The sequence below is a fragment of the Arctopsyche grandis genome, chromosome 1 (assembly GCF_051622035.1).
Source record: "Arctopsyche grandis isolate Sample6627 chromosome 1, ASM5162203v2, whole genome shotgun sequence".
Taxonomy (NCBI): domain Eukaryota; kingdom Metazoa; phylum Arthropoda; class Insecta; order Trichoptera; family Hydropsychidae; genus Arctopsyche; species Arctopsyche grandis.
The window spans coordinates 11616234-11630256 of NC_135355.1; the positions used below are offsets into that span (position 1 = coordinate 11616234).

General features: G+C 33.2%; 1 protein-coding gene across 2 annotated transcripts in view; it reads right to left on the bottom strand.

Moving 5' to 3' along the window:
* The window catches only part of ko (Stork-head domain-containing protein knockout), a 160515-nt gene that overhangs the window by 89356 nt on the left and 57136 nt on the right, over window positions 1-14023 (bottom strand). For both annotated transcript variants that reach the window (XM_077429465.1, XM_077429458.1), the window contains exon 3: window positions 1315-1355. The gene's annotated coding sequence lies outside the window, so the exon portion shown is untranslated. The remainder of the gene's footprint in view (window positions 1-1314; window positions 1356-14023) is intronic.

Sequence of the window (14023 nt, forward strand, 5' to 3'; positions counted from 1 at the left end):
AATAATTGAATGGGTTTCATTGACACAAGCTCGTCGATGTCTCCGAAGAAAATTCATAACTTTGTGATTTTTTTCTATACTACGAGTCAATATATTTAGATATTTTTTTAGAGGTAGAGTACAAATACTTGCCGAATTATTACTCAAACCAGTTTCGTGGTCAAATATAGCAATTCGTACTTGACTTTTACAATTATCTACGAAAAATCTCAACTGTTAGAAAGTGATCCCGGAAGATTGCCGTCGAACGTGACCGATAGACGTATCATCGACGATGAAAAAAATCCATAAACTGAGATAGACGTCCAATTAAGTCCGCAGCATTACCAAATTAGAGTATGCCGACTAAAAACATACACATTGTTTTCACTGATCTCGACGAAAACGAGAGCCCAGAGCTAAACGTGACGGTGATCCGCGCGTAAGCGGCGGCCTTAGCTATCGCCACAAATTCGGTACATACATATGTACATATATAATAATACACTAAAAGGGAGAAAAAATATTCGAAACATGAAAAAAAGCACACGGCGGACCATCCGCTTGTTTTTGTTTGTAATTTGCTTTCTCTAAGATTAATACTTTGTTATTACAAGAGATAAAGTACGCACAAGTGAAATTTATCATGTCAAAATTAATTCGTATCTCATAATCTTTAAATTGCGATCACGACGTGGGCTCCCATTTGTCGTTTGCAATTTATATACAGCAAACAAATTAATTGATAATGATATAAACTGGTATATATGTATATGTATGTATTATAACACGGTACAAGAAAATTAATCGAACAAATTTTCTAAAGACACAGTATACGTAGGTGTGAATTATAACCATTATTACCTTTCAGGTATTTATAAATACAAAATATAAAAATATTTAATGGAAATGACTATCTTGTATGAAATATTCCGATGACCCTAATGATGTCATTGACATCACCTTTACATCGCCCGCATAGTAAATATTTATTCATCAGTATGACCTAGTAGTATTGTGAATGGTACTTTAGAGCAAAATTTCTCAATCTATGTGACACACACACATATGTATGTATATATGATAATTTATACTTGCAATTGCATAAATGACTGTATTTATGTATATAAACATGACACACTACAGAATAACTGAAAAATGCATACCCACTCACGAGAACAATCTATCAATTTATTTATCCACATTATACGTAATTGGCCGGAATTAATTGTCTGTAAAGTGCGGCTTTTCAAAGCAAGTATCAATGGTACATATTTATATAAATATAATGTAAGCAAGGGGTCGAAGGGTCGTGAACAAGAACATAACACTTACTTCACTGTTGGGAAGCGGGTCAGACCAGAGGTGATGGACATCTGCAATGCAAAGAGAAAACAACCATTATAATATGACGTCATTGTTGTATTTTGCTTCGTGTGGATGTGTTATATGTATGTACAATATACATTGATTTTGATTAAATACGCGTTAATTTACATGCGGTATAAATTAAATTATATATATTTGCCTGTTATAAGTAGGAAAAAATTCAACCAAATTATTTATGGGTAATCGATTGAGAAGATGCGATTTACACATACGTACATAGTTAGTTCACTGTTTTATGTAGGTGTTACGAACACCGCACCAATTGAAGTGTTCAATGTTAACTCTTATTGTCTGGCAATATACACTCGTTGATTATTACATCTTATTGTGTACATGTTTTTACGATTGTAGCTAGATATATGAATGAAATACACGCATGTATGCATGTAGACACACACATAGTGTATAAATTCATTATAAAATTTGATTGATCGGCTTTCGTCAAATCGAAATTAATTGTTGTGCTTTGAATTCGGAGCTATTTCCATTTGATGGATTGAAACGAGAGTGAAACTCTGTCGAAAGGAAAATTTCCACAATTTGTCTTGTAATTTTTGTTACGCTCTTGTCGGCGACGAAATGCGCGGCGCAACATCAATCAAAAATTCATGATTTAATTGGCGTAAATTCTAAGCTGAAAATTATATACACACGTATGCACATACATACATATAATAATGTTTATGATATATAAGAATGGTAATGCTCGCGTTATTACCGAACATTACGCATTTTCAGATGCGGTATGCATAATACGGCGTGAAGTGATTATAACGTTCGTGTGTCATTACTTAATTATGAAAACTCTCTTCTTGATATACAATACACGTATGCATACACGAGTGATTGTATATAATTTCGTAATATTTGTAATTTATTAAAAATGTAGCAAACGCATTGTTAAAAACGTTCAGCACCGGATGCTGATACTATAAACATGAAGAAACGATAAGTCGAAACGGGGCATAGAAAACATTAACAAGAATTTTCAATAACAAGCCGTATAATATTTTTTCATATAAAAATTATCAGGATCAGTGCAATTTCTGTAATTCTGCAATTTCCAACAAAAAACCACCCATTCTGCTAAGTACAAAAATCAAGTGAAAGTAAATAAATATTAATATAATGTTTTATTATATTAATAATTAAAAAACATAATTGGCAACCAGATTTTTTATTGAGAATAATGGTCGACGGATTTCTCATTGTTATTTTATCTGTGTATTAAGGCTATTAAGATCCAAGAGAACGCTACTACCTACATACATATATACATTTTATCTCTATTCAAAAATATTACACAAAGCTAAGTTGTAAAAACGTTTGAACAAAAGGTTTTTGGAAATTTAAAATTTTGAACGTGGAAGTTCTGGAAACCCTTGGAAATCTGCGGGTTGACAATATCAAGCACACGTATCTTCAATTTAAGTTAGGGTGACCATATTACCCAGGACTCAAAACGGGACGCACCGCAAAAAAATTTTCGTCCTCCCCTTATATAAAAAATGTGTTGCACGTCCAAAAATTGTATAATTTTTCCCTCAATAAATTATATATTTTTTTAATGTATGTACAAATCTTGTGTAAAAGGTAAATAAAATCAAGATAAAGAAAATTATATAATATTTTACGTGTAAAATTAAAAAATAAAATACATAAAAAAATTTCCCAAAAAAATATTCTCGGTTTCTTTTAATTGCAAAAATGATGTGCAACTGAAAATTTAGATATCTTCTTTTGATAAGTAATATTATTTTTACCAGAACATACATTTCTTTAAAAGAAGAAAATGAAATACATACATACATATAATTTAAAATTGTATTTTAGTTATTCAAAAAAATAATGATGAAAATAATAGCACTGAGCGATTTTTTTTCAGAAATATTTAAATGCTACTTTAAAATGAATATATTGTAAATAAATGTATATTGATACGAAACCAATTTGTGTTTGGGACACAAATTGATTTTGAAAAAAAAGGAAAATTTAAGAATCGAAAAAATATAAAACAAATTCTATGCATCAGTAGACTGACAAAACGGGGCAAGCCAATCAATTTACGAAAACGACGGAACGAATGAAAAGCACATATAAAAGGGACTATCCCGGCCAAAACGGGACGTATCGTATACCTAATTTAAATAAATCCTAACAAAATTGAGATATATCCAATGATTTTTAAAATTAAATAAGAAGAAAATAACAGTAAAGTATTAATGAAAATCTTAAGTTTAGAGCATGTTTTGAAAATACGTTTTACATTTATATGCGCGATATTCCGAATCATCATAATACCAAAGAGAGGACAACTTTACGTCTGGTTCCAAGAAATATACATTTTTAAATAAATTCCGCACACGTCGAATTCATTGCAATAGCAAAAAAAAATCATCTTAATTATACTAGGTGTATGACAATTTTGAAATTCACACAAAATTAATGTTGCATATCTATCAAAGGCACGTTTTGGACCGGCACGGGTGAAAATTCTAGATTTCAGTCTAAAGCGTAGGTGTAAATGGGATCTAATTAAGCCTTAGCCCTTTGAGACCGACTGATTTATCGTTGGCGCGTGGAAATATTAAATAAAATCGTGGCTCACGCGTCAAAAGAGGCAATAAACGCGGTCGTTATCAGGGCTACCACGTAACATAGGGAAATTTAATTACTCGTCGCGGGTGCGAAATATTATTGAAAAGTTCTTTTACAAGACAAAATACACATATACGGATTTGATAAATTAATAAATTAAAATAATTATTATGAATGGGGGCGGGGGGAGTTGAGCGGTATAATGGCTCCGGGGCACACTGGTAGGTGTCAGCCGTTGACGGTTCGGTGTAATTGACGTTAATTGTATTTGTTGATTCCAATGCCTACCGCAAAACGTGAATATATTTATATGTCTTAATAACGCGTGAAAGTACATAATTTAATATCGTTCTTTTTTGTTGTAAATTCGATGATCAATTACTAAAAAAAAACGGGCGAATAACTTCCAATTGTAAACGTTCATACATTGCGATTAGAAAATAGTGACACGCTCTTGTAATTTGACCAATTTTCGAATTTTGATCCGAGTGAAAATATTAGAACGTATTAATCAAAATTATTATATTTATAAAATTTATGGAATATAATAATTCTAGAGTGTATGGAGGATGTTACATGTTACAAACCCTGTCGTCCACATATAAAAAATATCAATATTTGTATTTATAGCATTTAAATCAATTTTATATTTACTTGATCGTATTTAAAACAATGTTTCATTGAAAATTCTCCTAAATATCCCAATTAATAAAATATATACATATAAAAGAAAAATTGTATACAACTATTTACATATTTACATAAACAATAAATAGCCAATAAATTCAAATTCAAAAATAAACGTTACGAAACAAGTTGTCGTATACCATTTCTTCGAAAAACAATAACAAAATGAAGAGTTGCATCATATTCACATAAGAACAATAGTTTTCAAGAGGAAAATTATAATAATCACAAATATACATATATTATATTATACATATATTTTTACGAACAGCGGGAAAAACGCGATATTATCACCTGAAATTTGCACGTTTCTTTATTACAATACACAACGAGAGGCGAATGTTGTGTGACTTATTATATGTACACACACAATGCACCTTATAAAGTGCACAATCCCACGGTTTGCAATTAAAATGGCGTGTGTTTAGGGGCCACGTGCTTCGAAATGTCAAACGTAATTACATCTCTCTCATGAGTCAAGACATGGGCGACCTTACGTCCTCTACCTCTCTTTCCGACCATCTCTTTTGCCGTAGATAAATTATTTTCAACGACAAACAAGAGCGAAACTTTCGAAGAACGAGTGAAATTCGCACAACGGAGAGAGGTAAAATACGTTCGACGTCAAATGGAAGAATCTTCGATATTTGATACAAATATAATTAGGGAAATAATATTGCAAACCGTATTTTAAATTTAGTTTTGATACAAACACTATCGCTTGTTGCCTAAATATGTATACATACATATACATACCAGTGGCGTGACGTGAAACTCTCCCTGTTTTTGTAGCACAGCTTTACTAACTTTTTTTTCGAACAGGTTACAAGAGGACTAGGTGATGTCATACCGAGTACTCTTGTATCATTCTCGCGCACACATAAATAAGGCTGTGCGTCAAAAACAGAGAGATTTTCACCGCATGCCACTGGTACATATTTATGTAGTTTTACCACCTAAAAAATGGTCATATTCTTAGCTCTCTGGTAAACAACTAAACAACTAAAGAAAATACCCGGCTGTCATTATTATATTTGATTATTTTATTGTAAATCAATTTGAGGTATTTTTCTTTTGAGTTTTATCAAAAAACGGAGCAATTTTCGTATCCCCATCACTAAAGGCCAAAATGTAAATATACGGGTCTCCGTCAGTACGGCTGGTGCATTACATATATTGAACCCAAAATAATCCCGAACAAAATAAATGATCCCAAAATATTGATATATAATATGTATGTACATACATATATATGTACATATGTAGCTGAAAATCTGGACTTCTTCAGATTGTCTTCAGATTACTACTAAGTACTTATTGCAATATAATAAATTTAGAAATGAAGCTCAGGAGGAAAAGCTCTGATATTTGAAAAAAAATCAAATAAAAGTTGAAAATCAATAACTTTAATTTGTATTTGAAAGAAAAAGAGACGGAGGCTTGTTCACTGAACCATGATCCAGACTGTAAACATGACATATGGAAAAATAGAATTACTGTAAAAACGACAGTTTTGTAATAACTAATGTGTAATTTTTAATAGAAAAGAAATTTAAAAGAACATTTCCAGTAATGTATACCAACTTAATATATGTACATATTTAGTAAGTGAATTAAGTATATTTGATATGATATTATCAATATCGGTTAATTGCGCATTGACATTGCGTGATTTGCCGTATAACGTTTGATGCATGCTGTTTTTGACAGGGTTGAGCTAATATGTAACAAGTTTGTTAAGCCTGTTTTGAACACAAGAACGATTTGCATCACGCAAACGCTCACGACACGTTGTTCGTGTGGAAAAAATACACATTGTACATACATATATCGACTCAATAACAAGATGGACAACCATGAAACTTCCATTGGATGCTCACATCGAAACATAACGAATACCAAACGTTCCCGAGATATTTTAAAACAGTGTACTTCTTTGTATTCAAACGGATTTTATTCGGACGAGGATCATCGGCGATCGTTAAGATCGACTAATGAGCGCAACGCGAGATCATGAAGAGATCCACAGCAACTTGATTTATCAATCTACAAGCAACCGAGATCAGCAGAGGTCAGTTCACACAATTCATTAACAACTTGAACGGCGTCTATATTGCTATACTGCATCAGATCGAATTTTAGATTGATACACACACGACTAAATTGTAAATAAATTGTGACTCATAGTTCGTTATAAAATAAAGATGCGAAAAATGGCCAAAAATTTTCTTTCGCCTGTTTGGTACAGCACGAGTTGGAAATTTCGCGAAGAATGTGCGTTTCCTGAGGGTGAAGTATTGTGATAAAAAAGTACCCGGCAAAGTAAAAACAAAATACTTGGATGAAACAAAAACACAGACAATGGTAGGAAAAACGTCCATCAAGTTGTCTGAGAAACGAAAACGATCCGGTAATTAATACGGCAAAACACAATGGTCAAACGGTGAAAGAGATGCTGTGCAAGCGATAAACGACAAAGAAAAGAAATGATAGAAGTGCTTGTTATAAATCGCAATTTAGATAAGCAACAAATTAGTGCTGAATTATATTTAGTTATGAAACCAACACGCATTCATTCTCTACGTTCTCATTATAATAGATTAATATTTCGATATTAAAACGGCAAGCTTCATAATCTCGTGAAACTTCGCCAATATTATTTACGTAGGTGATGTGATAAACGTTTATTTGCTAAAGAGAAATTTTATAGTTGTATAACAAGATGAACAAATGATACGCAATCCGTTAAAACAAATGTTAATTATTTACGTACAAACGATATAATCTTACATTTGAAGTAAAAATAAAAAAAAAATAGTTTCATTGCGATGTGATGCAACACTTTCACTATGTATGTATGTAAATATTTGAAAATATATCGTGCGAATTCAACGAAATTTAATTTAATTATTTTTTCCTTTAACACACATGTCTAATCTATTTAATTAAATTATACTTATAGTTGATGTAACAATTGTAATACAAACAAGCCGAAATGTTCTTAGTACATGCATGTATGTAAAATACATATATAAAAATATATATTTCTCATTATTGTTATTCTCATATTAAGTATATTATGTAACGATGAATTTGTAGAATGATTTGTTTGAGATTGAATAAAATTTCGCAGAAACTATGTATGTGTATAAACATACATACATACATAAATGCCCGAAGAAAAAGATCTTCGATCAATGTATTTTGCCAGTGATGATGTATGGATGTGAAACTTGGACATTGAACGCCAAGTTGCTACACAATTCACTATGGAATGCTGTATGCTTGGCATAATGAGGAAAGACAGGAAACGGAATACGTGGGTGAGAAGTATGACGAGGGTTATGGATATAGTGGATAGTGTAAAGAGATTGAAATGGCAATGAGCGAGCCACGTAGCTATGAGAATGGACGAAAGGTGGACAATAGAAGTGCTAGAGTGGTACCCGAGAGAATGCAAAAGGGTAAAAGGAAGACCGCAGGGAAGATGGGTGGAGGAAATTAGGAAAATGTGTGGGGCGAGATGGATGAGAGTTGCGCATAACAGAGATGAGTGGAAGCGTGTTGGAGAGGTCTTCATCCAGCAGGGGATGGTAAGCGGCTGTAGATGATGATGATGATTAAGGAACTTATGTAACGATGAATATATGTAAGTATGTAGAATGATTTGCCTCAGATTGAATGCAATTTCGTAGAAAGTATATCGATACAATGTACATACATATGTACGTATCTCCCTAGAGATATTATTTTACATTAATCTCTGTTATATACCAAACTCGTGTATCATTTTTGTTGCGTTGAAACACATGTAGTAGTGAATTGTACTTCAATTATGAGAAAATAAATTAGTTTTAGAACTTCTATCCAAATTTTACGAAATGTGCAACATAAATCCTTTGCGCAAAAACCAGATAACATAATGAAACGCTTGTTAGTTCGCCGGATTATGGTCGCGGATGGAATGCGGTTTAGACCAGTGCTTTTCAGTTGTCCTGTACGCCCACCGTTGAACTGCAAAGGAATTTATTATTATTTTTTTGCATGGCGTTTTAAAATTTGCATGCGTTGATTTATCGGAAGGTGGGGACTGCATTTAAATTTTAATACGACAGAAATATGACTTACGATTAAATCTCAAAAAAGCTCCGCGAATCTAAAGTTTCAATAATAAATAATAAATCAATAGATACGAAAGAGTATTTCGGTCCTTCGAGTTCGGATCGTTGGACGATTACGCAATACTAACATGAATGTTACACTTTTGTCGCAACAGGTTTGGGTGTGCCAAAGTCTCGATTTTACAAAGGAGACAACGCATTTTAACCTGTAGGCCGTCAGGTGCGGATTCAGTGATTTATCGCAACGCCTTTTAGCATGTAATTCGCGTTGATTACAATAATAATAATGCGGATATTGCCCAGCAACGAGCGCCCGCTGAATAATTCATCGCCATCATTGTTGCAAAAGTGCTCAAGAATAAACATATCTCGACGAGTACTCGCGAGCTTTTGAAGAACGAATAAAGGGACATGTAAGTAAGTAGATACATACATAAATGTGTTGACAAGTACGTTTAATACTTTATGGAAACACGCGGAGAGTGAAAGGCTGATCTAATTAATTCACAACACACGTTGAGTGACACGGCAAAAATGAAACACAAAGCCGTAACTATAAATTAATTTCGCTGGTATGTTTTGACTTGTGATTTTTGTGGGAATCAAAGTATGTATTATTCGAGCGACGAGTGCCTTAATAACGGAGATGACAATCAACGAAAGTGAACAGCGATTATGGAAGCTCTTGAGTAACATGCTTTATCTCATTGGTGTTTTTGTGGGTTAAAAAAGTCAATTTTAACGGTACTACGAGTTCTCCACAGCAGTGTTGATCAACTAGTATTAATGTAATTTTCATCAAACACCAGTGGTGCTACCCGGCTTCGCTCAGTCAATGGAAATGAAATGAAAACCACGAAAAAAATCTTCATTTGTTTTATTATTAAATTTATTTGAATCGAAAAAAAAATTATTTAACGGCCGACCAATCACAAACGTCTTTGACCAATCCAGCCAGTCAGAAATGACTTTGACGACAGCCAATCATAAACGACTTTGACGGTGGCCAATCAGAAACAAATTACAGACGCCGTTTCGGGTTTATATACATATAAGATTAAATATTTCAGACACCTATCATAAAGTAACATGTTATGAAATCATTTCCCGACACACCCCCACAATTGCGGCATTTCAGCTGCACAAAGTTACCGTCTAGTATCGTTCATCTATCACATTTAACATAAACGAGATCTCCACTTCGTTCCGGTGAAATCTGCAAAAGCTCTACACCGCCGTGTACCTACTATACGCGGCTCGTGCTCGGGGTTGTAAAAACGCAGTTTCACGATAATGACCGGATAAACCAGTCCTAAAACGCGAAATCTTGTAAAATCGGCATTGCGTCAAAGATCGCCGTCGTTGAAAGCCTCTCGGGAACCTAGACGTTGGGTCTTCAACCTCTCTCACGTAGACCGGAGACGCAAAGCACATGTACAAACGTATACACACCGAAATAAGTAATGATTTTTTAAGTGGGCCTAACCACAACGGTCATTATTGAAGGAGCTCCCAACTGTCTTTTTCGGTAAATTTTTTTCAATAGTTCATTACTTAAAAACGCATACAGTAGATAGAAGTGCGTGTATAAAGTATCCTTTATACACATCAAAAATTATACACATCAAGAAAATAAAAATAATGTATTTAATTAATATTATGTATTAGATGTATTATGAATATTTATAAGGATTGTAAATAGGTTTTTGAGCTCTTTTTCCTATTATGCTTTAGATTAACATTAGAATAATATAATACTGTGATTACTAACCAAATTAAATTAAAATTGTAAAATAGAAAATGATCAGTAGGTCAGTAGCTATTAAAATAGATATAAGATGTATTGTGAACATAATTTCGTAATAATAAAAAGCATTTAAAAATCAAAATCAAAATCAAAATAATTTAAAAGGTCAAAATAAAATAATTTTAAAGGTCAAAATAAAATAATGAAATGTTGTTTAAAAAAAAAAACACTACTTCCGGTTTACAAATTCTGACCAAAGCCTTATCAGGAGGAACCATTTCCGCTCAACTTAAAAATTTGAAAAAAAAATTACATCGTATTGATAAGAATTTCAGTAACCGATACTAAGTTTCAGTTCCATAGGACTAACGGTGTTCAACAAAAATCATTGTCATATTCGAATTTTGTGGGTCAAACTTAGTATAGATTGATTAGTCTCCGCTCCGGTAATTTTTATTTTTGCTCAGTATTATTATGGTACAAAATAAGATTTAAATGATATGTTTTAAATCTAATTATATACACAATAGTCCACAATAAAATATGAACTAAAAATAGTACAAAAGTATAGCTTCCAACAGTCATTTTCGTTTTTTGTATTGTTTGTATAAAAAAATCTACCTTACATTAAGTAATTCAATTATATTAATAATAATACAGTGAAAGTGATTCGATGCTATTTTTTATCGCATTACACAATCGACACGCATGTTTGTAATGCAACAATTAAAACGCCCTGGTTTTATGCACTCAATTAGTTTAAGCGTAAGTACTTGTGATTGTCAATCAAAAAATCTGAATTTTCCGGTGGCCACACACACATACGTGATTACACAGTAACTACGTATATTTTATTGGCGTGTCTATTTGTAATAAAATTTGAATACGAATATTAAATTAGTAACTTTGTTATGTTTTACAACTCATATTCAGCGTCCTACACGTGAGACGTAAATTAATAACGTTGGCGCCTCATCCATTTTAACACACGGGTGGGCTGCCGCACAAAAGAAAAATCCTTTTGACATATTTACATATGTTTGTATGTATAGGTTTATTTGGATGAGAGGAATTTTGTTCATTAAATTGCACAGCTAAAATTAACCATCGATTATTTCTGTGCAAGCACTTGTCTAAAACAAACGAAAAGTAAGTTAGAATTGACATAGATATTATACATTATGAATGTATGATATGTATGCCAAATTGTAAAGGAATCTTTTGATGGAAAGAAAACGGGTCTACGTGATGAGACAGAATGTTAAATGACAGAAAACGCAAATATCGGAAGGCAAAGATCGAAAATCGAAAGATCTTAAGTCGAAAGATCAAAAATGGTGCATGGTAAACGGTACATACTCACTTAATTTGCGCGAGCAGGATACAACAGGAACAAGAGGAACATGCTTTTCCTCCCGTATTTTGCACGCGCACATTAATACGATATTTGCGTTTTCTGCCATTTAACATTCTGTCTCGTCACGGTGACCGAAAGAAAACATTTCGACTTTTTCGACTAACTCTGGTTTCTTATGATTCCTTATATTAATTTAGTAATTTTTCAAACTGTCAAATTTTAGATACTTACTTCAAATGTGTACGTATTTATATGTATAAGAGAGAAAGAGATGCTCTGTGGGTGTCCACCGATGGATGGGAGGGTGAGAGAGGAAGAGGAGGAAAGAGGAGAGTGCACCCTTTTGTACTTCAGGAACCAGTTCCGTGAGACCAGTCTCGAGCAGAAGTGCATGCCCTCAGAGACAGAAAGCGGCGGCCAGGAACTGGTCTAAAAATATGCAAGGATACGCGATCGCTGCAAGCAGATAAGTTAGGATGGGTCGTCTGAGGACCGGACGGTGACCTTCGGTCAAAATTGAACCTTAAAAAATCTTCACCTTACCAACATAACGATGAAACGGAAATTCGAATACAAAATTGTGTACATTAGCATGGATAATGTCTTAAATTAAATTTAAATTAAATTCTCCTTTTTCGAATGATTCAATCCTTAATTTCAAGCTGCATTCGAAGATACATACATACATACATACATAGTGCGTTGTTATACAGTGTAATGGAAAAACGTTGTTCGATGTCGCGAAACGAGGGAAAAAAACGAAACACCAAATAAGAAGCGTTTCAAAACAGTCGACTTCCTACGAGTTTTCGAACTTAAAAACACCGTAAAGCACGTTTGCGATTTTACAACAATTCGTGGGTCGCGTACTGCTGAAAGGTGTCGAAGGTCTTAATTATTTTTTTTTAATATTTCATTTAGCCCACTCGCCTAATCGAACAGAAAGAAGTTCATATATATATATATATATATATATATATATATATATATATATATATATATATATATATATATATATATATATATATATATATATATTTTATTTATTTATTTACTACAGTTAAGCTATAGTGACGTTATAGATATACTAGAAGGTGTCTCTATAGCTAGGTATGAAAATAATAGGTCTCAAACTAAACAACCCCTCAAACAGATCAGCATATTTTAGATTGGACAAATCTAAGTTATTAGAAATCTGGTTGAGGAGCTTGATGCTCCTGAAAACAGGCAACGAAAGCATCAAATTGGTACGTGCCCCAGGAAAAGAGAAAAAACTGCAGCATAGAATGTACCTTAGTTGGCTGAGAACATTGAAGCTCAATGCTGCTAGAATTTGAGGATCGCTCACCAACCCAAACAGTATTTTATAAGAATGTTTCCCCAAATATACTCTACGTCGTGACTCGAGGGAATTATAACCTAGTGGTCCCAGCGGAGCACTAAGATAGAGCTAAGGATAGCGATGGTAAACTATCATCTACATACATAAGTATTATTTGAGGAACCTCCTTTGTACTCTCTCAATTCTCAAACAATGGACCCGATTACTAGGGCTCCATATAATAGAAGAAAGCTCAATAATGCTTCGTACTAGCGAATCATATTGTACATATGTAGCATACGGAGTACTAATGCACTCCGGTTTACTTGTACGCAGTATGAAACTCAACATTTTTGAAGCTCTTGAGCAAATATCATCAATGTGCCGTCCAAAATCGCGCAGAAACAGATTCCCAGATCAATGAAACTCACAACAGAATTTAGCCAAATGCCATTTAAATGGTAAGAGTATTTAAGTTGGTTTCACGATCTGGTGTGAAGCTTAAAGAGCAGCACTTATCAATGTTGAACACTAAAATATTTACAACTGACCAATTGAAAGTAGCATTCAAATCAGATTGAAGGTCAAACGAATCACAAAGGGCATCAATAGATTTGAATAATTTGAGATCGTCAGCAAACAATAGGAATTCAGAGTAATAATTACATATAGGGACCTAAATTGGAGCCTTGAGGAACAACAGAATGAGTAGGGTATGCGTCAGAAACCTTACCGTAATATGAAACATATTGCCTCCGATACACAAAGTAGGGTTTTACAAGGCTCAAGCATGTGTACATATAAATAAGAAGAGGTATGTAAAA